Source organism: Myotis brandtii, unplaced genomic scaffold, assembly GCF_000412655.1.
Source record: "Myotis brandtii unplaced genomic scaffold, ASM41265v1 scaffold25, whole genome shotgun sequence".
NCBI lineage: Eukaryota > Metazoa > Chordata > Mammalia > Chiroptera > Vespertilionidae > Myotis > Myotis brandtii.
Window position 1 is genome coordinate 1,008,797 of NW_005359477.1, and position 24,090 is coordinate 1,032,886.

At 40.5% G+C, this 24,090-nt stretch overlaps 1 protein-coding gene across 4 annotated transcripts in view; it reads right to left on the reverse strand.

Annotated features, from left to right (window-relative positions):
* Positions 1-24,090, reverse strand: part of RASGRP3 (RAS guanyl releasing protein 3 (calcium and DAG-regulated)) — a 76,704-nt gene that overhangs the window by 42,135 nt on the left and 10,479 nt on the right. For 3 of the 4 annotated variants that reach the window (XM_005867340.2, XM_005867338.2, XM_014540632.1), the window contains exon 2: positions 4-130. The gene's annotated coding sequence lies outside the window, so the exon portion shown is untranslated. Of the gene's footprint in view, positions 1-3; positions 131-8,291; positions 8,379-24,090 lie in introns of those variants that run through there. The other variant, XM_014540631.1, reaches the window with a different exon arrangement.

Here is a 24,090-nt window from a genome sequence, read left to right on the forward strand (position 1 = left end):
TACCTATTGGCTTCACACAGATTTCCAGGTCTGAATGAATTTTAATGGCAGTTATCATCATTAGAAATTGCATTGGGAATGTAGTCTGTAGTGCTGGCTTGTTCAATAAATAGTAAGTACTTTGGAGAACCTGATAAAAGAACAGAAAAAAAATTCCTCAGACAGAGTTAAATAATAGAAACCCAAAAGAATTCACCTTGTGTTAAAGCATTTCCAAAAACCTTGAAATATAGGTGTTTTTTGAGATTTCTTTGGTCTAAACTTCATCCATAAATTTAATTAAAAAAGAGAAAACTTTCAAAATAGTTACTTTGTGACTTGATATTTCAAAAGTCAAGCATTTAAAAAAAAAAATCCAGTCTATTAAAAACCTTAAAATGTTGCAAAACCAAAATTTATACACATAGTATAAAATATTACTTTAGTCCAAGTGACTTCTATCAGTGGATTACTCATTGAGAATTCCCAAACACAGACTTTGGGATGTTAGTAAACCTCTAAAATACTTTGTTGTGCTGATCCTCAGACTCTGGCTCTAAATCACTCCTGGCTGTCTCAATGTGAATGTCAATGTTATTTAAGTCCAGGTTGTTTAGTCTCCCAGTGGTTTAGGGGTTGCTTTAATGTTGATAGTGCTCTCGGCTGTAATGGAAATGGTTGCTCCCCAGCATAGACATGTTCTCACAGGTCTGGAAAGGACACAATAAGCCAGAATTTCCCCAAGGATTGCATCATCTCTATATATAAAAGCCTAAGTGACCGTTAGGACCGAACGATCAGAAGGACCGGTCAACTGGTTGCTATGATGCACACTGACCACCAGAGGGCAGGCACTCAATGCAGGAGCTGCCTCCTGGTGGTCAGTGTGCTCTCACAGCAGGAGCACTGCTCAGCCAGAAGCCAGGCTCATGGCTGTCGAGTGTAGCTGCGGCGGCTGGAGCTTCTCCCGCCTCCACGGCAGCACTACTGAGTGGCAGTAGTGGCGGCGGTGGTGGTGGTGGTGGCAGCGGCAGCAGTGGCAGGTGCAGCAGGGCCGGGATGAGCGGCAGCGGAGCTGCACTTGGCCTGGCTGAGGGTCCCCTTGGCCGCCTGCCGCTTCAGCACTGCTACATCCCTGAGGGGTCCTGGATTGCGAGAAGGCGCGCAGGCCAGGCTGAGGGACCCCACCCATGCACAAATCTGTGCACCAGCCCTCTAGTTTCTAATAAAGAAGTTCTCACTTCAAAAGGGCAACAGAGTTCTGTTGGGTGTGATTTCCAAAAGCCATGATGTGTTTGTGCAGTAAAAAGACTTTCATTAACAGGACTGGTGAAGACTCTTTCTTCAAAAAATCCCTTGTGAGGTTGCCTAGGACAACAAAGAGTGTGCTCCCAATTTTAGAAATAGTGAAGAGGAGCCAATTCCATGCAGCTATCTATTAACAGATATAAATTAGCACCCAGGTTCTTTTTTAAATTTATTTTTTGTTAACCCTCACCCGAGGATATTTTCCCATTGATTTTTTAGAGAGCATGGCGGGGATTAGGTAGGGAGAGGATAGAGAGAGAAACATGCATGTGAGAGATGCATTGATTGGTTGCCTCCTGCATGTGCCCCATCTGGGGCTGGTGATGGAACTTGCAACAGAGGTACATGCCTTTGACGGGAATCGAACCCGAGACCATTTTGTGTGTGGGCCAACTGAGCACGCTGGCCAGGGTGAATTAGCACCTCCGGCTCTTTACTCAGAATGTTTGGAGGTCTAAAAAATTGGATTTCAACATAAAGTTAACTAAATAGTGGAAGTTTTCATTACCTCTGAGTATAATGTTATTAACGCTGCTTAGTGTATTAGATTGCTTAAGGAGTTAGTGAGGTAGCATAAAATGTACCTACCATGTGGCCTGCAAAACACTGTGTGCTCACCTGCACTACCTCTTCCTTTCTAGTATTTAAAGGCTTTTAAGTTGAGGATTTAGTTACAGTAGAGGATTTATGTGTCGAAGTGACAGGAAGAGAGATGGTAGGTTAGAGAAGGGAAAGGGAAATAGAAGAATAAATATCGTGACACTAGAGCATCCAGTAGTGGGGCAGGTGGGCTCATCAGCAATGGAATTCCATTCCTGAAAGTTCTCCAGCCAAAGTAAGGTAATGATTGTCAGAGATGCTGTAGACTAAATTCCCAGACAGTGTCTAGGAAGCATGCCAAAATGACAGCAAAGGTTCCTCCTGGCTCTGTGCTTGCAGAATTTATAAGGTGACATATTATATCTAATAAGCATTCAACAAACGGTTTTGAAGTGATGTTGGCCATATTAGAACTTCCAAAGATTATCTTGTCTAAAGCATTATTTCTATTCCAAGAAAACAAACAACTCCCCCAAACCCTTGAAAACTCTTTTCCCCCCAATGGCAGATATACATAAATATTTTTATACATAAATGGCCATATATATATATATGTTAACATTCATATAACCTTCATATGGAGACAAGGCGTTTCTCTAAATGCCTAAATCCTTTGTGAAAGTGGGTAGTAAATATTACAAACCTTTAAGCCTTAAGGATTAATGACTAAGGTGTCATAGCATTTGTTGTTCTGGCAACATTCAAGCTTCATCTCCCTTTCTAACCACAGACATGAGATTTAAAAAGTTTTGTGATTATATTTTCTGAGACTCCATAGGAGAATCAAGATTATTGAGTTCAGTAAGAGAAATAACAAAACTCTGAAAGATAAATCATTTGACAAATACTTACTGTGAATCTATTAGACAACAATTACTAAGTAAGGCACTATAGTGGCTGGCAGAAGAAGTTGGGGGTGAACAGGGAGAAAGCTAAATTGGTGAGCAAGACAGACACAATGCATGCCTTTATACTCTAGCAAAGAATTAAGCAAGTAATTACAATAATGTATCTTATGAAGGGTTGGGGCACTAATTTAGTCTAGGAATCATAGTTCACGCAAGGCAAAGAATGGGTGGGGAGATGCCAATTAAGAAAAGTTGAAAGACATTTTGATTGGCTGAAGTATTTAATGTAGTGAGATATGAGACTAAATAGTCAATACAAGTAGCTCATGAACAGTATTGTAAGCTATATTAAGGAGTCTGGACTTTATCATTGTTTTAAAGGTGAGGAGAGTGGCATGATCATATTTGGATTTTTTAAAGATTCCCTCTAGCTGCAGTATAAAGAAGAGATTAGTAAAGACCTACACTAATGATGGGAAACCAACTAGTAGTCAATTATAGCCTTTCAGGCAAGAGATGATGGTTATCTAAACCAGACTGTGGCAATGGAGATAGAGATGCATGGCTGGTTATTGAATATATTTTGAAGATAGACCCAACAAGATTTGTTGATTTGTTTGCTATGGTGGAATGATCAGAAAGGAGGAAATCAAGGATGCTTTCCAGATTTCTAGCTTGACATTTGGTTGGGTTATGAAGTCATTTCATAACCCAACCAAAATTGCTAAATTGAGGGAAGGGAGAAAGAGTAGGAAGTTCATGGGAGGCGAATGGTGAGTTCACTCTTGAACACATTGAATTAGAGATGTCTAAGACATACAAGGGGAAATGTTGAGTTAGCATGTGCATAACTGTTACAGACTTCTGAGTTGACACACCTGAGTATGTGTAAGTGCAAATAATCCGTGGAAAGGGAAATTTAAGGGACAGAAGAAAGATAATTTAATCTTTTAACAAGGCCCCTGAGAGGACAAGGGTGATGAACCCATGCACAGGTGGTGGGATTTATCTGAGATAAAGCAGAGGGTCACCTCTTTTAATGTAACAACAGGAAAGAGAAAAATGGGTAAAGATATAAGATTTGTCCTCCTGATAGCAGGAAGTCAAGGAAGTTTCCGCCTAAGCAGAAACTTTTTAAATTTACTCTAAAAAGGAGGAGATAAGGTCATGTGGTAGAAGGTCTGATGGAGACAGGTCTGAAGTTTATCAAGAGGAGAAAAAATACAAAAGATATTGTGAAGAGCGGGAGAAAGAAGCCAGAAGTACTGGGATTATTCCCATCCAGAGTAGAAGGCTAATGACTCTCTTCCTTTGGAATCTGTTTGAAGGGAAGTTTAGTGTTCCTTGTTCCTTGGGTGACATCTTTTACGTGTGTCAAGTTTCTGAAATTATTTATGGTAACTTTTCTTGGATAATTAATTCTTCTGTATGGGGCAGGCAATCCAGAGTTTTTTCTGTTATAGTCTAGTTTCCATAAGTATGAACACATGGTTTCCATAAGGAAGAAGCTCAGAGCTGAAGCATGGCTGGCATTTGTTAGGTGGTTTCCTCAGAAGGGCCTGGGACCCTGCTCCCACTCCACCTAGCTTTGCTTGAAATGGTGAAGAGAAAGACAGACACTTACTGGAAGTGAAAAAATAAAGAAATCATTTACCTCCCACCCTTTGACTTGATCCAGAGCATTTCATTCTGGCAACTACTACCTCAGCCACCATCCCTTGTTCTCCACCTTTCCAGCCAGGTTTTGTGTCTCTGCCCTACAACTCACCCTCTCTAAAGTCCTCACCTGTTGTTTTGAAAAAGGTCATAAATCACAAAATACATACTGTTTTTTCTTCTATGTACTCTCCACATTTGGTATTCTTTGCTTGTTTCTGCATTGATCTTGTTTCAATTTTAATTTCCCCTCTCATTTCTTTCAATGTCATCTCTAGTTCTCTGGATTTCTCTATTTTATGTCCTTTTAAAAAATTTTTTTAAACCTCACCCAAGTATATTTTTCCATTGATTTTTAAAGAGAGTGGAAGAGAGAGGGAAAGACAGAGAAAAACATCAATGTGAGAGAAACCCATCAATTGGTTGCCTCCTGCACTCCCCAACCAGGGCCCAGGCCGGGGTGAAGCCTGCAACCAAGGTACATGCCCTTGACTGAAATTGAACCCGGGACCCTTTGATCTGTAGGGTGATGCTCTATCCACTGAGCAAAACCGGCTAGGGCTATCTTATGTTCTTTAATAAGTTACTTTTCTCAGCATGTTCTGTCACAGTCTCATTATCAACACTGTCAAAGTTGTTTCTATCACAAACCAAATGGAATAGTATGAACTTGGGAAGTGGGCCAAATGGTTACAGTAAAATTAAAATGCTGTAAACAGCTTGAAATGATGACTCAGAGAATAAGCTATTATTCATGGATAGTGGAGCAATATCCCCCAAATTTAGTTAACAATGACAATATGTGGTAGCCCTGGATAATACTGTATTTCTTAACTCTAAAAGTAATTTTTTTTTTGCATTTTTGTCTTGGAAGGGTTTGTTAAATGAGGTTTTCCTGGGTTTTTAAATTTTTTCCCCCCTGCAAAGAGCTTTTACTAAATCAATGAAGCATTAATAATCAATGTTATTCTAGATTTTAGAAAATGAAGAAATAATAGTCTCTACAAATACTACTTGCTGGTGGCATGTAATATGATAGACATCATGTTAGAAAAATTACCTTTATTATGTTTAAATCTTATAACACCCAGAAAACTAGGTATTATTCTGTTCATTTCAGGGATGAGCAAATTGAGGCCTACAGAAGTTAAATTACTTGTTCATATCGTGTTACTCATTTGCAAAGTCAGGTCCATCTGATTCTAAAATTTAAGCTTTTTCCACCATCCACACACATTTTATCATTATTAAGGCTTCCTTATTAGATCAATTTCTAGGCATCATCCAGAAGAAATTTTTACTAATGCTTGTGCTTGGCTTTTAAGCATTCAATCACAGGCCCTATTGTCTGCAAATGAATAACCACCATTATTACAGCAATCTTGGCAATTCAGGGATTCACTGGTACCAAATACTGAACAGAAAATAACCAGCTCACAAGACCTCCTTGCATTTTTTGGTTAACAATTAAGTAACAAAGTTAGGCTGCATTTTATTTATTTTTTCTTGGTTCCTGGAATTTAACATTGGCAACCAAACTAACATATTTACAGCGATTCTGACAGTCTTGAAGAGCACTAGTAATAACTACCATGGAATTCCAAAGTCCTACCAAGGAAGTATTTTCCTAGCATCTGGCTGGAGCTCAACATGGAAGAGAACCGAAGTATATACATATTAGACATTTGCAATCAGGTGGTTTCCAGATGGACAAATTCAACCACATGGAAGATTATGACAGACTATGGCAACTTCAGTGTTCAAATTGTAAATAACACCCCAAAATAAGGCCCCAAACTACTTCAGCTCAGAAGTAGATGATGATGATGATGATGATGATGGAGGAGGAGATCTTTATGAGTGCTCCTGTGCCAGTCACTGTGCTGCGCACTTTACCCAAAGAACTCTGGGAGTCCAGGCTCTGCCCCAGAAATCCAGCAATAAATAAAATGCAGTTAAACCATGTTACTTAACTGTTACCAAAAAAATGCAAGGAGGCCTTATGAGATGGACTCTGAATTGGTTATTGACATCCGCTCAGTACTTGGTACCAGCACAAACATGCTCATGCTTTATGTGCCCACCATGAACAAGAGATCATTTTCAGTAACTGTCATAAGTAAATAAAACTCTTAGGCATCCTCCTACTGGGGCCAGATGACAATCTCAGAGGATAGAATCTACACAAAGAGGCTCCAAGGGAATGAGGACTATACAGCGAAAGCCTCTAAGAAGCAAGAGAATGTCAACAGAAGGCACAGCCTGGAGTACAAAATCTCTTTCTAATCTACCATTGCTGCATGCTGGGGGTGGAAGCTGCCTGTCTCCAAAAATACCAGGAAAGGATTTAAAATCCTGAGTTCTAAGTAGCTATGTAGGAATGCTGCAAGAAGCACTGACAATGAAAGATTGCTTTCAAAAGTATCTCCAAGCTCTCAGAGAAAAGTATTATTTGGTGAAAGGCCAGCGATTACTGAATATCAGTTAAATGTTAAGCACCGTGTATGGGCTGAGATGTAAAGGGCCCACATCGCCATATGGGCGACAGATTTCAAACTGGTTATTAAAAAACAGTGAGTCTGTTAAGTCCAGTGTCAGAGACACATGCCCGGGTGTCATGAGAGCGCAGAAATGGGACAGAATTCAACCAGAGAGATTTAGGGAGGCTTCCTGAAAGAGAAGACACCTGAGAGTATTAAGTTTTATGGATCACAAACAAACGGAAATACCAGCTAAATTCAGTGCTGTCAGCCAGAGCAGTGGCCGGAATTATTAGAGCATGACTCCAGAATTGAGCATGAAATAGATATCACCAAACTGCTCTCAAAAAACTTATTCTCACAAGAAAAAAAGACTAAGAATACACAGAAGGTAATATTTAGAAGAAGTGCTGATGAAATGAGCACTTCACTATTGATAGTGATAAGCTTTAAAAGCTGAATTTCTTTCTTTTAAAAAAATATATTTTTATTGATTTCACAGAGGAAGGGAAAGGGAGATAGAGAAAGAAACATCAATGAGACAGAATCATCAATTGGCGGCCTCCTGCATGCCCCCTTCTGGGGATCAAGTCCACAACCCACGCATGTGCCCTAACCCGGGAATCAAACCGTGAGCTCCTGAGTTAATAGTTCGACACTCAACCACTGAGCAATACTGACCGGGCAAAAGCTAAATATCTTAAAGTATTTTAAGCTAATTTTTGTACACAAAGCTACTTGAACATAGAATATTAATTTCCCTTTTATGGCACCATCTAAGTGAAAACATTTGAAATGTCTTCAGGACTCTTATGATGTGGTACAGTTTCAGTTATAAATTACTTCTGAAGCGGGAATTTGAAGTTAGACTTTTTATTGGAACCTATCAAAAGTAAAGTACAGGGCCCAGGCAGGTTTGGCTCAGTAGATAGAGTGTGGGCCTGCGGACTGAAGGGTCCCAGGTTCTATTCCAGTCAAGGGCAAGTACCTCCGTTGCAGGTTGTAGGCTCTTCACTGCCGGGCCAGGCCCAGGTCAGGTCACGTGCAGGAGGCATCCAATCGATGTGTTTCTCTCACATAGATATTTCTCTCTGTCTTTCCCTCTCTCTTCCACTCTCTAAAAAATCAGTGGAAAAATATCCTCCGGTGATGATTTAAAAAAGTAAAGTATAGGAACAAAAAAAATGTTTTAAAGATTATTTCTGTACTCTCACTTATATTTACACAACTTCAAGCCCATGATTAGAAGGCTCCACTCAGTGACTTGGTTATTCTCTTTTATTTCAGATGTTTCCCCTACAGCAAATGCTTCTTTCTTTCTCAAAAAGGAAAACAAATCTCAAAAGGTGGTGTCATTTCTCTTCCTCCCATCTAAGACATTAATTTCACCTTAATTCTAAATAGAATACATCATACTTACCAACAAAAGAGAAAACATAAGGGAGTAGAAAATCTCAGTAGTATCTTAGGTCCCATTTAACTTCTCTAAGGTTCACTTTCATCATTTCTAACATGAGAGAAATAATGTTACTCTGCCTTCCTCATTAGAACAAAAGAAAATCATTTGTAAAAGGATTTATGAGCATAAAGCACAAGGAATAAAAGGAAGTCCTAAAATGATGAAATGTTGCAAACTATATTTGTAGAGTGGTTATTCAGAATTTAGAATACAGGGTGGGGCAAAAGTAGGTCTACAGTTGTTTGTATGGAAAATAACACAATAATTAATAAATAATAATACAAGAACAAACTGTGTTTCACGTACTCACAACTGCAAGCCAACTTTTGCCACCCCCAATTATATTTCCCAATTAGAACAATATAAATGGATTAACAGCAGATTTGCATATAGAGGGCAAGGAGCTCTGTGGGGCTCTCAGAAATGCTGAAAAGAACTTTGGGAATTCTCAAGAAGTTTAGATGTTGACAGTACTTATTCCCTATATGACAAATTAGCCTTCAGAAATTGTGAAACTCCTAGAAACATGAATCCAATGGGCATTTTTTACTCATTAGTGGATCGAGAGAGACAAAGAAGAAAGGAAGATAGAGGGAGAAGAAGGTAGCTTTTCCTAAAGAGTTGGAGGAGAAAAAGGACTGAGAATATGGCTTGTGTTGGTAGTTATAAAAGAAGGGAGGAATTCACTAATTGGAACTAGATTGTTAGCAATTTAAGTAAACATGAGGTGTCTTTTCTGGCCAAACACAAAAACACCAGCTCTCTGCTGGCCATCTCTCCTATCTCCCCATCCTTCACAGCCAATAAAGTTTGCTGGCTCATTCCATTCCTCTTCAGATCACTAGAATCAAGGTCTGTCCAATTCTTCCTTCACTCCCCACCCCACCGCACCCCACACTTCACCAAAACCACTCTGGCGGAAGTCACGCCAATGCTCAGCAGCCATGTGTCGCTCTTGACCACACTCTTGCTAAAATGTTATCCTTGGATGGTTTTCCTGGCAACATCTCTTCCCTGGCTTTCCTCCAATGCCGCTGGTTGCAGTTTCTTGGTCTCATGTTGCAGACTGTTTGCTGGGGATTTGCAGGTTCCCATGCCTGGCTTTTCCCTCTCACCTCAAACTCTCTACAGTACACTCATCCACAACCACCACTTCAACTACCACCTCTATGTGGGTGACTCCAAACCAAACTGAGGCCCGCTGCATGGGGTACTGTTGAGGACAGAGTGGGGTCTGGAGATAGGCAGACGTGGGATTACGTCCTGGCTCTGCTACTGCTAGTGTGTGATTTTGGGCAACTTTTGCTTAACTTCTGGGTAAGTTTTCATATCGCACCATCATGATGCTAATGGCAATGCAAAATGATACAACCACTTTGAAAAATGGCTTGGCAGTTCCTCAAAAACTTAAATGCAGTGTTACCATATGATCCAGCAAATTCACTCCTAGGTATGTATCCAAGAAAATTGAGAACTTATGTTCACACAAAAGCATGTACACAAATGTTCACAGCAGTATTATTCACAATAGCCCCAAAGCGGAGACAACCCAAATGTCCATGAAGTGATGAATGCATAAACAAGATGAGGTATCTCTATATATAAAAGCCTAAGTGACCAGCTGACTGGCCGACCGACCAACCGGCCTACTGTCCAGTAGCTATGACGCACACTGACCACCAGGGGGCAGACACTCAATGCAGGAGCGGAAACCACAGGCATGGAAACATGGAACAGACTGATGAATCTCAGAGGGAAGTGGGGAGAGGGTGAGAAGAGATTAACCAAAGATCTTACATGCATACTAGAAGCATGGCCTGCGGGGATCAAGCCAAAACCCGGCTCTCCAACAACCCCGAGGAGTCCCAGATTGCGAGAGGGCAAATCCGTGCACCGGGCGGAATCTATATAATGGAATATTGTTCAACCATAAAAAAGAATCAAATATTGACACAGACTACAACATGGATAAACTTTGAAGCCATTATGCTCAGTGAAAGAAGCCAGACACAAAAGGCTATATCATATATTGCATGATTCCATTTATATAAAATGTTCACAATAGGTAAATCTATAGAGACAGAAAGTAAATTAGTGGTTTCCAGGGGCCGAGGGAATTGGGGTATAGGAGTGGCTGCAGAGTTCAGGGTTTCTTTTGGGGGTGATAAAAATGTTCTGGAATTTGAAGGTGGTTGTATAACCTTGTGAATATACTAAAAATCCTGAACTGTACACTTTAAAAAGGTATGGTATATGAATTATATCTGCTTTAAAAATGGTATCTGTTTAAAAATATGTCCATTTCACTTCTCTGAACTGCTATACTTCCTGTACTTGCTTCCTTGATTCCTCAACCTGCCCCCCAATATTCTATTCCAGGGACTTGGGACTCACCCTAGATTTCCTAGCACCTTCTTTAACCATCTCTCCATATGCAAGTCTGATCATCTACCTCCCAAATGCTTCTCCTATGCCTCTACTCCTCTTCCTCTCCACTGCCACTCCTGGGTTCAGAATAGCTGTCATTACCTATCCCGTGTCCTCTGCAATGCTTACGTATCAGGCTTCAGATTAACACTCCCCTCCTATAATCTCTACTCTCTATCAGTGCCAAACCAATCTTTCCAAATTATCAGATCGATCACATGATTCCCATTTTCAACCCTATTGTCTCTTATCTAACTCTAAGGTCCTCGGATGGCAGACAAAGTCTTTCAGGAATGGCCTTCACTGTCTGTGCCATTCATACCCTAACGCTTCTCTATTCACCTTCGCTTCACTCCACCACGTTACTGTTGTAAAATGAACTTTCTCATAGTGCCCATGTGATACAGAGTGAATGTTTGTGTCCCCCCAAAAACTCCTACATTAAAATCCTAATCCCTACTGCTATGGTATTTGAAGAAGGAACCTTTGGGAGATAATTAAGGAATGAAGGTGGTTTGTGGTTGAAGACTCCCAGTCTATGGTATTTTTGATAGCAGCCTGAACCAAGACATCATGCTTTGCACATGCTGCTTCTTTGCAAAGTTTGTCCCCTCCCCCAATATGTCTGCTTGGCAATCCCATACTCACATCCTCAGATACCCACTTGAATTCTCCTCCTCCCTCTCACCTCATCCAGGCAGGACATACCGACACTGGACATACTGACCTCCTTTAGTAATTGTATGGTTTGTATTACAAAGTGGTTCTGCCTCCCCAGTGGTTTCTTGAGAACCAGACCATGTCTTTTGTCTTTCTAGCCCCAAATATAGAAGTGTGTCTGATACCTTTATATGGGTATTTTTCTCTGCCACCTCATTCTTCCAACATGGCCTTCAAACTTCAAATTTGTTCCTTCTCCAATTTTCTTCTCTGATCTTATTCTTGAATTTTTTCATTTGATTAGTGAATGAATTTTTCTCTGTTTATATGAACATGCCCATAATGGAATTTCAAGACACGCTCCAAAATTTTTAGTATTACAGATTTATGGTAAAGAAAATAAAAATACAGTGAATACTTTCCCCAGTGATTTTATCTTCTATTGCAGCGGTTCTCAACCTGTGGGTCACAACCCCTTCGGCAGGCGAACGACCCTTTCACAGGGGTCGCCCAAGACCATCCTGCATATCAGATATTTACATTACGATTCATAACAGTAGCAACATTACAGTTAAGAAGTAGCAACGAAAATAATTTTATGGTTGGGTTACAACATGAGGAACTGTATTTAAAGGGCCAGGAGGTTGAGAACCACTGTGACTATTGAGTAAACACTTTTTTTCTTCTGTGCCAGACACTGCTTACCACCATGGCAGACACAGATTATGATCTCAGAAGCCGTAGGATCGACAGAGGGGACACGCATGAGCAGAATTAGGGTAAAGGGCATTATGAAAGAGTCATGAGAGAAGTAAAATCGACTTCTGACTCAGAGAACTGAGATGCGTCTCGAAGCATGAGTGGGGCTGCACTGAGCCGGGAAAAGAAGAAGCACACCGCATGCAGAGAAAATGACTCTGAAAAGGGCAGAGAGGTGTGGCAAAGCAGCAGTGCTAACAGAAGGATGAAGTCTTAAAGGAATACAAGTACATATGTGTCCTTCTTTCACTCACCAAACATTGAGAGAGGGAAAGAGGAGGAACTGCCATGTTCTAAGCATCACAACTAAAAGCTTCTGTGAAGGTCCAAGTGGCACAGTCCAGTGTAGCCCTTTCTATGGCTCGGTGTAGGCTTCACACGTGCCACTCCTTTAACGGGTTCTCTTCTGAGTGCAGCTTAATGTTAAGCACTTGGACTCTAGAGCCAGACCACTGGGATCCAAGTAGACTCTTGCACTTTATAGCTGTGTGGCAAGTTATTTAATCTGTGTCTTGATATCTTTATCTCAATAGTAGCGTAATAGAATCTATGCTGTAGGGTTGTTATGAGAATTAAATGAGTTAACACAGGTAAAGTGCTCATTAGCTGGCACATAGTATATTCTCAAGAAGTATTAGCTACTATTATTCTATTTCTGGTAAGCGACCCGGCAGTGCCCTCTACCTAAGGGATGAAATAATTTCTGTTTATGTCATCTCTCTCAAACTCACAAGCCACATATATTTTATCTACATATATCCATGTGAAAAAGAAAGGAAGGAAGGAAGGGAGGGAGAGCTGGAGAGGGAGAGAGAGGGGGAGGGAGAGAGAGAAAGGAAAAAGAGGGGGAAGAAAGGCAGCACAGACTGAAAATTTGAGCTATAAAATGAGAACTAGCTTAAATCCCATTTCTACTAACTATGTGTTAGTTCTATGATTTCTTAAATAAAGATTCTGTACTCAGCTTCATACTCTGTAGTATTCATTATTTCAGGAGGATAAAACGAGAGTTCTCTACACATACAACTCAATCTATTCAATTATATTTTTATTGATCAGTGTCCATCTATTTTTTTTATCACAAGTACTTAAGGGGATACAAAGACACATACTAGTACATGCCCCCAAAGAGGAGGCAGGAGATTTCAGTAGATACATATAGAAATGTAAGTGGTATCTCATGTGTACCAAAGAGTCATGAGTGGTATCTAAGTCTTGACAATGGCATGCATTCTTCTGCAGAATGGAAATAAATGCATGTCAGGTGACTAATATCCCTGAAAACAATTCTTGAGAGTGGATAGTACAGAAAAACATTTCCAAGAAAAGTTTTGCTGCTGGATCTACCAGTCACAATAAGGATGTTGAAAGGTTGAAATAGTAAGTGAAACCAAGCTGGGCACTAAAATTAGAACAAGAGCCTCCTCGGCTTCTGTGGTAATTTGTGGGGATTTCACAAATCTGCATGTTCGCACAGTTTTAAGCCCTTGCCAATCTTTCTCTCACCACAATAGCTCATCTTCAGTGACTCCTTGCCAACACACTTCTAATTTCTGGTCCAGGAAACTGAACATGCATTTATTTACTTAATTACCTTAGCACTCTTAGACTATGAATCACACAAAGCCTGAATGTATTCACCACACATTTAGGTAAACAGATACTTCCTTCACTGCTAAATGCAACACAAATTATTTATTGTATTTTTAAAACAAAAATACAAATGAAATGTTTAAACCTCTCACTAAGTGCTGTAAAGTAATATAGGAGTCATTAATACTTGGTTTGAGAGATAAAGGCAAAAAGACACCATAAAAACAGCAGTGACTGGGGAAAAGTACTAACCTATCTGAAGCAGTATCTAGACTACAAATCAAGGAATGCTCAAGACCCAAAATGCATTGCTTTCATGCATCTAAAACAACGTGAAGGGATTCCAGGTTTTGTCAGAGTGTTTTTGTTTTCCAGGTATTATAGTTTATTTTCCAAAATTTAACTTTGCTTTTATTTTTTAGAGAGGGAGAAGAAGGGAGAGGGAGAGAGAGAGAGAGAGAGAGAGAGGAAGACAAACATCCATCGGTTGTTCCACTTATCTATGCATTCATTGGTTGATTCTTGTACATGCCCTGACCTGGGGATTGAACCCACAATCTTGATGTATGGGGACGATGCTCTAACTAACTGAGCTACCTGGTCAGGCCTCTAATTTTGCTGTTAAATATGGGAGTTTTTACTTTGATAATGTATTGTCTACAAAGTGCCAAACATCTATTTTATAAAAACTACAAAACCTTATGTCTCCTCTAGATGTCAAAGCTCCCTATCTTTGCTATAATATGGAGCAATCTGAATCATTCCAGTGAGTTGTTTTTTACATTTTAAATTCTTTATTATTTAAAGTATTACATGAATCTCCTTTTCCCCTCCATTGACCTCTCCCACGTCACCCCCACCCCCAAGCACTAGCCCTCACCCTCCTACTGTCTGTGTCCATTGGTTTTGTCTCCATTGACCTCTCCTCCATCACCCCCACCCTCAAGCACAAGACCTCACCCTCCTACTGTCTGTGTCCATTGGTTTTGCTCATATGCATGCATATAAGTCCTTTGGTTGATCTCTTACCCCCTCACCCCCACCTTGCCTCATAGGTTTTACAGTCTGTTCAATGCTTCTATGTCTCTGGTTCTATTTTTGTTCATTAGTTTATGTTGTTCATTATACCTTCTTTTTTACAGCAGCATAGTATTCCATTGTGTAGATGTACCACAGTTTTCTAATCCATTCATCTACTGATGGGCACTTAGGCTGTTTCCAGATCTTAGCTATGGTGAATTGTGCTGCTATGAACATATGGGTGCATATATCCTTTCTGATTGGTGTTTCTGGTTTCTTGGGATATATTCCTAGAAGTGGGATCACAGGGTCAAATGGGAGTTCCATTTCCAGCTTTTTGAGGAAACTCCATACTGTCTTCCATAGTGGCTGCACCAGTCTGCATTCCCACCAGCAGTGCAGGAGAGTTCCTTTTTCTCCACATCCTCTCCAGCACTTGTCGTTTGTTGATTTGTTGATGATAGCCATTCTGACAGGTGTGAGATGGTACCTCATTGTTGTTTTGATTTGCATCTCTTGGATGATTAGTGACTTTGAGCATGTTTTCAAGGTCTCTTGGCCTTCTGTATGTCCTCTTTAGAAAAGTGTCTATTTAGGTTCTTTCCATTTTTTGATGGGATTGTTTATCTTCCTTTTATTAAGTTGTAGGAGTTCCCTGTAAATTTTGGAGATTAAACCCTTATCAGAGATAACATTGGCAAATATGTTCTCCCATGCAGTGGGCTTTCTTGTTTTGTTGATGGTTTCTTTTGCTGTGCAGAAGCTTTTTATTTTGATGTACTCCCATTTGTTTATTTTCTCCTTAGTCTCCATTGCCCTAGGAGCTATACTGGAAAAGATATTGCTATGACATATGTCTGCTATTTTGCTGCCTTTGGAGTCTTCTAAGATTTTTATGGTTTCCTGTCGTACATTTAAGTCCTTTATCCACTTTGAATTTATTTTTGTGTATGGTGTAAGTTCGTGTTCTAGTTTCTTATTTTTTTGCAAGTATCCATCCAATTTTCCCAACACCCTTTATTGAAGAGACTATCTTGACTCCATTGTATGCTCTTGCCTCCTTTGTCAAATATTAACTGAGCATAATGGGTTGGGTCGATCTCTGGGTTCTCTGTTCTGTTCCATTGGTCTATATGTCTGTTCTTGTTCCAGTGAGTTTTTTATTGAGGATCATGTTCACAGCAAGATGACTGTACAGACAGCATATGCCTGACATCAGCAATAGCTCACATAGATATGGATGCGGGTCCTAATACAAAATCATGTTTTCCACAATAATGCAAGAACTCTGGCTCCGATGCTACAGCAATTAAGTATAAAAGGACAGTCAGTGGTGATTTAACCATTATAAGTATTGTTCTCAAGTGCCCTTTGCTTTTTACATTTTTCTCTCTATCTGAGAAAGCCTATTTAAAGACATACAAATAATAAACCACAAGTCTTCGTTTTTTTTCTCCAAACTGAAGATGGAGCAAGTTGACAAGTTCTTTCTTACTCAACATCCACAGGTTATAAAATGGTGACCTCTTGAACAAGGAACAAGCCTATGGGTGTAATTTTTTTGTTAGGCTTACACAGGATTGGCTCTTACAGAGTTTCAAAAATTTTAAAGTAGTTGCAAAAACACCTTGAATAAAGTATTAAACCTAGTCTTTCACATTAAAAATCCAGTTTTCTAGATTCTTGCAGAAAAATCAGATCTGCATGTTCTAGGGCTGCATCCCAGTGAGGCAGCTGAAGCGTAGGAGCAACTACTTCCCTGTTTCCCAAAGTCCCCACTACCCGCTATTGTCCCCCAAACTGAGACCAAGTGTCATTGCCATTTATCATCCCAGTATGTGCCTTTTCTTTTTTAGTAGATTTAAGAGGAAAATGAAATATTACTTGTCCCAGATAGAGAACTCTTTTTGTTCCTAATCCACTTCACTCGTTATGGTGTCTTGTTGGCCCTGCAGACATCTGCACCTATGAGCCCCGACCTTAGACTTATCAGGCTGCTTGCTGACATCACAGATGCTAAGCAAAAGCTAAGGAGGACTCTTCAACGTGCCAGTCTTCAGAATGTTACTGTTGGCGGACTGGATAAGGAAGAATCCCAAGACAGCTACTATGCCTTCTGGCATATATTCATTGAAACAGTAGGTTCGAATTGCAACACAAACTTCAACTCTTGCCCAAACAAGAAAGTACGTTTGGGGATTTCTGTAGCATTTGTCAATCATTGGTTAGGCTAACACATTATTACTTATTTCCATTTATAATATGATTCAAATGTCTAGGTTACCTCCAAGTTTTTCAATTTCCCCTGATTTTGTGTGTGTGGTTTTTTTTTCTTTCTTTCTTTGTTAATCCTCGCCCGAGGATATTTTTCCATATTTTTCCAGGGAGAGTGGAAGAGAGAGGGAAAGACAGAGAAAAACATCGATGTGAGAGAAACACATCAATTGGTTGCCTCCTCCATGCTCCCTGACCGGGGCCCAGGCTGGGGAGGAACCTGCAATCAAGGTATATGCTCTTCACTGGAATTGAACCCAGGACCCTTTGGTCCACAGGCCAATGCTCTATCCACTGAGCCAAACCAGCTAGGGCTGTGTTTTTCTTTTACAGAAAAATTCTTGTAAAATAGGTGTTCACTAATGATTCCCAAAGAGCAGAGGACATGGTGCCAATACCCTCACAAGACTTTAATTTGTACATTCTGGAAAGATTAAGATAGAGTGTACACTGGGCAATCTATTAAAAAAAATATGTACCTACTCATGCTTGGAGGCAAATACATTTTCAGTTTCTACACTACCGTATCTAGTTTCACTCTCTCCCACTTCCTCTCTCTGCTGCTTTGGATTTGTTGACTACAATTTAGTAACAGCTTACTCTTCCACGTCACACTCGAGTAAATCACAGGTAGTCATCACTGTGGACTTTCCAGGATAGTTTCCAGCTCTTAGATAACGGACCACTTGGATAATTAGTGACTCTACAAGTTGAGCTGTTATTCTTCCTTTGTTGTTGTTTATTATGCCAAAAGGAGAAACCAGAAACCAGGGGAGGGTTTCTTACTGGGCAGGACATTTGCAAGGATTGGTCTCTAAACACCTGGCTTCATCAGCTCACTCATTCAAGTCTTCTGATAGTGTATTGTTTTTTGTCTCTTCAGAGAAACTCTGTAGTTCTACCAGATAAAGAGATTGTGGTACAGGGGAGAACCCCCCTTTTCAAGGGGACATTTCATTTACCAGCTTACCTCATTTTATAAAGAAGAGCACCATGGCCAAAAACATAACATAATTTGCCCAAGTTTAAACAGTGAGCTAATGGAAGAAAGGGAAGTATTCCATCACCATGGGCTTCCAGACTCACACTGAGGTCCCTGGGCCATAAACAGTCCATGTGTCAGAAGGCTGGTTTCAAACTAATGCATCTGCTTTAAAAAGTGTGAGTTTTCGGGATGGAACCAAGATGGTGGCATAGGTAAACGCCTGTACTTGCTGCCTCCCAAAACCACATCAAAATTACAACTAAAATACAGAACTACTATCATCCAGAACCACGGGAAAGCTGGCTGAGTGGAAGTACTACAACTAGAGAGGTAATGAAGAAAGCACATTGAGACTGGTAGGAGGTGCGGAGGTGCAGAGGCACGGAATGGGCTGGTCTGGCACCCACATGTACCACTTTTTTAATCGGGAGGGAGAGTGCCTCTGCGGAGGCCTCCTGGAGGAGCGAGGGGTCCCAGCCCCTCACCAGACCCCCAGTCCAGGGTTCCAGAGCTGGGGAAAGAAGTCCCTATGGGCGGTAAGAACTATGGGCTGTAAAAACCAGTGCGGATTGGGGCTGACTGACACACAGGCTGCTGGAGACCCAGCTGCTCCTCTTAAAAGGCTGGCACCACAGACTGAATTTACAAGCTCCCATTTGCTCTGAGCTCCAGTTCTGGGCGAGGCTCACGGGGACCGCGACACATACAGAAACTGGACTGTCTGGCATTGGGGCAGGAACTCGGGAGCAGCTTTCTCCTGATGAAGGTGCTGGCAGGGATCATTGTTCCTGTGCTGGGACCTCCCTGGTGCAGGGCTGACTGGCAGCCATTTCTGTTTGCTCCGCCCTGGTGATTCCCTAAGACCCTGCCTCATCCAATTTACAACCCCACCTAAGCTGTGCGCAGTGGCTTTTGCATATGAATGGGCTGTCCTTTCTCAGGCAAAAACTCTGTTAAACAAGCTGAAGCAGGGTCAGGGAGCTGCAAGCCTAGCAATAAAAGGCCAAAAAAGAAAAACCCCAGCACCAGCACCAGCCTGCCTTGCTTCACAGTTGGGCCTTACATGGACACTTCTAAACCCCATACAAAGAGGAGGAATCTATAGATCTCTCTGTAGCTCCTGCTGGGTGGCCCCAGGCAGTGGCTGACTTTGCACATCCCTGGAGACCTAAGAACCAGTGTACCCAGTGGTCAGGGTGAGACCATATCAGATTACAACTCTTCACATCCATAAGCGACACACTCAAGAGGCAGACTCAGTGAGCACCAAAGCTCCATTGAAGCAAGTCCTGCTCCATAAGGGTGTCTCCTGCACAGCAGCTCTCCCATTGTAGTCGCAGCTGGTCCCCACAGCCAATTGGCCTCCAGGTCAATTCCACACAGTGACACCAACAGCAATCAAGGCTCAACTACAACAAGACTGTGCACACAGCCCACAAAAGGGTCAAGGAGCCCCCTGAGTGCAGTTGGACCACCTTCCCAGGGTCTCAAAAGGTCTGAAAACTACTACTCGAGTGCACAAAGACTGGTTGCCCCAGAAAATTTCAAAAGAAGACAAAGGGAAATCAGTATTTCCTGAGATTCTACCATCATTTTTTATACTTTAAAATATATGGACTTGCCCAATGCAAAAGGAGAGAAAAAAAACACCATCCCATTTCCCAATGTCAGCTTTTTTGAGTCACAAAAATTTGAGATACTAAAATTTTTACCCCCTCCCAAGAGCCCATGAGCACCCCCAAACGGAACATTCAATTTAGAAACATAAGAGTTTCCCTTTTGCAGAGGTCTCTATGACCTGGTCAAGACCTAAAGGTGCTACCCTTTACTCCTCCCCTTGAAGTTGCTTCCTTTGCCATTTCATTCACCTATTACCCTTCAGTACCTTGGCCAGACACCGTCAGCGGGGACCACTTTTCTGTGTGGTGCACCAGCTTCATATGGCACTTCCCATGAGGCGGGGCAGCAGAGAGGTGGGCTCTGGGGCTGCATAAACAATTATATAATTCTATCCACTTCACAAAAACACTGTCATATGGTGTTCTGCAATAGAGCTTATACAGTGGTTCTCAACCTTCCTAATGCCGCGACCCTTTAATACAGTTCTTCATGTTGTGGTGACCCCCAACCATAAAATTATTTTTGCTGCTACTTCATAACTGTAATTTTGCTACTGTTATGAATCATGATGTAAATATCTGATATGCTATATGTGTTTTCCGATGGTCGCGACCCACAGGTTGAGAACCGCTGGCTTATAACATTAAAGATGTCTGACATTTTGCTGGCTCACAAACGACGAGAGTTCAGACACTGGTGCAGTGCACTCCTCAGACTAAGGAACTTGACTGTACAGGTAAGCTCTGCACCATCTTGAAGGGGGCTTTGTATGTCTTGAATGTTTTTCTTCAAAGAAGATTAGAGAACAATTGTCTAACTTCATCCTATTAAATAATTCTATAAAAGACAGTTAATAGTATTATTTCTATGTTACCAATGAACAACTTGGAATACAAAGAAATTTAGTATATTTTTCAATTGGTTAATCAATCAATAAACATTTATTAAAGATTATCTTTTTTTTCCTTGTGTTTTTCCAGGTGGTGTTTAAATGTTAACTTTTAATCTAATTAAAGTTATGATTCTAACAAAAGGACCCAATTCTGATCTTGGCTGGGTGAAAAAGTGTCTTTTTTAGGCTTGGTATCAAAATAGTCCTTTATTGACTCAACAAATATTGACTGAGCACACACTTCTACTGTCCAAACATTATGCCAGGGCCCGGGTATCCAATGGTGAATGAAACAGACCTGGTCCCTGTCCAGGGGAGTATACAGCTTAGTGAAGAAAACCAGCATTAAATACGTAGACAGACAAATCAACGTATAATTACAAATTATTATAAGAGCTATGAATGAAAACCCACACAGGATTCTAGGACAGAGAATGACAAGAGAGATTATTTTAGGTTAGTGGTAGGAACGGTCTCTTTTGAAGAGGTGTTATTTAAGCCAAGAGTTGAAACTTGGAGATTTAGTGAAAGATGTAAGGGAATTAAAAGCTTGAAAAACTGGCTGGATCATAATGCCATTTACTGAGTTAGAGAATATTGGCAGGATGGTGGGTTGGTTATACAAAAGAAATCTAGAATTGTGCTTAAGATGTGTGAAGATTGAGATTCCCGTGAAACTCCTGTGTACAGGTCTCAAGATGTGGTTATTTATTCAAATATGGAGCTCCAAGAAAAGATCTGAGATATAATTTAAAATCGGGAGTTATCTCCACGTGAATAGCATTGAAAGCCATAGGAATGGTTCAGATAGCTTGGGGGAAAAAGTATAAAGATAAAGGAGAAGGGGACCCACCTTAAGCCTTGGAAATTCCAACATCTAGAGGTCAGAGAGAGATGAAGCAGCAAAGCATTTTGAGTAGTAGTCAGAGATGCAGAAGGAAAACTTAAAGCATGTTGTGCCATGAGGCCAACAGCACATACTCATGGGAGATGAAACCATGAATTGCATTGAATGCTACAAAGAGGTCAAATAAGAGAAGGATGGAAAGCTTTTAAACTTTTTGCTGCAAGGAGATCACAGGTAATCTTGACAAGAGCAGTTCAATGGAGCGGTGGGCAGAAGCCAGGCTGGGGTGAGTTAAAGAGTACATAGAACAAAATGGAGGCAAAGAAACAAAGACATCGTGAGTAGAATATAAGTTTAATGAGTTTGTGTAGGACTGAAGTAAAGAGCAGTTGGTAGAGGATGTGGGGATCAAGGGATACTTTTATAAGACGAGAGTTGCTGGAACATACCTGGACACTAATGGGGATTATCTCATAGAGAGGAAGAAGTTAAAGACTCAGGAGGAGGAGGACATAATAAAAATGAAAGGATGGGTACCAGATGTAACAAAAATAAAGAAAGAAGATGAGAATGGTTGCAAAGGCAGATAGAGTCTATATAATTACAGTAGGAAGGGGAAGATGAAAGAGAATAACGTAAATAAGAGACACATAATCACCAGGTTGGCAGAGGAGTTTATCTAATCCATCTGCTTCTGATGCCTGCAGTTCTCCTTCTTCAGTTTTTGAAGAGAAAAGAAGGAAGAGAGAAATGAGCTCTCCAAGTCCCAGAGGGAGACGTCCCAGGATGAACCATTCCCTGACTAAGGATCTAATGATCCTTTTCCCAGCTCAGATAAACAATGTTGCCCTAATTCCTTTGAGTACTTTTCTGCCGGTTAAATATCTGCCTTCCTGCCTGCCAACATTTGATGCTCTTGGGCACCCAAGAGTGCTGTCAACTTGTGTTGTGAACCACTCAGATTAGCTTTTTGTGAACCTTATTCTGAAGGACTAGTCATTTTACATCTTATTTTTGCCCTGATGCCGATGCAGCAGTATAGTGTAGGGTCACCACTCCCACTTACTGTTCAATAGTGGTTTCAAGAAGAAATGGCACGTGTAAATCATCTAAAGTGTTTTGAAAGCATATTAGAGTGAGATTTGTAATTGATTCATATGGGTCAGGGTTTTTCAACCTCAGTAATATTGATATTTCAGATGGATAATTCTTTGTTGTGGGGGGGTCCATCCATGCTATGCATTGTAGGATGTTTAGCAGCATCCTTGGCCTCTATCCACTAGATGCCAGTAGCACTCCACCCCCACCCCCAGTAGTACAGCCAAATATATCTCCAGACATTGTCCTCTGGAGGGTAAAAGTGCCTTCAGTGGAGAACCACTGATATAGACCGACGTCATAACATCATACTGGAACTGAAAATGTCAGTCAAACACCTATTTTTTTTTTTTTAGCATCAGAATGTCTACTTTTTGTGTAGGCAAATGCCTGACAGATTGACTGAATTTTTCAGTTTTCAAATGAATACAAGGTATCTTCACCAACAACAAACATCTGAACAAATGCATCTTCCCAGACGTCTTCTCGGCTTGATTTTCAATGCTTGAGCCAATTGGCAGGATTAACCATGGCAGAATATGACTTAATTTAAACATTTCAAAGCTTTCAAAGTCTAAACTTATTCCACACTCTGATATATTTTGACCTTATTTTATTCCTTCGTCAATCACTTCCAGTTTCATTTTATTTTTGCTGTTTATCATAAACGGCTTGAATGGTTTTTGGAGGAAACCAGAGGATAAATATTTATGAATGTAGACCTCCCCTTTTTTTGCAATATGTGAATAAAGAGTTCTCTTTTGTGAAAACATTTTACCTCCTTTCCTATTGCCCAATTATCGGCTTCTCTTAATCTTGGGAGGATTCTGTATGGAATGCATTGCCTCTATTACACTTTTTACTTTTAAATCATCCACTACATTGCATTCTCACTACGCAGAGTAGGTGTAGGCAAGGAGTGATGCTCAGTGCAAAACTATTGGAAGTGCTTTGTTCTCATACCCACTCTATCACTTACTGTCAGAAAGCTTACTCTTTGGGGTGCCAATTTCTTCAGACTGAAATTTTTAAAAAATCTTTATTGTTGAAGGTATTACTTAGGTCTCCTTTCCCCCCATTAACCCACTCCTGTCTTCACACTGAAATTTAATGAACATTTACTGAGAGGCACATGGCTTTGATAGGTAAATACTGTCAAAGGCTTTTTTGTCAGAGGTGTGGCTGCTCCATGGCAAAAACTTTTGAGAATCAAGGGACTCTCAAACAGCTTCTCATTGTTATAAATAACCCAATAAGGATCAGCCATGAATTATGTTAATCCTTCTTGAATTACAGCCTTTCCTTTTGACAAAATAAATATATAAGTTTGTTTAATTTCTCTTACATAAGATACGAATTCTGCATAAATATTGAACTCTGGTTAATGATATGTCTGATGAAGTGTTTGGGAATGAAATGTACTGCTGACTACAACTTATTTTGAAGAAAAGATGAACCAATGAATGGATAGAGAAATGGATAAATGGACAGGTGTGTGAAAAAGCAAATAGAATAAGTTGTTAATGGTAAAACTGAATATGGATATGCACTATTCATTTAGAGCATTTTCAACATACATTGTGAA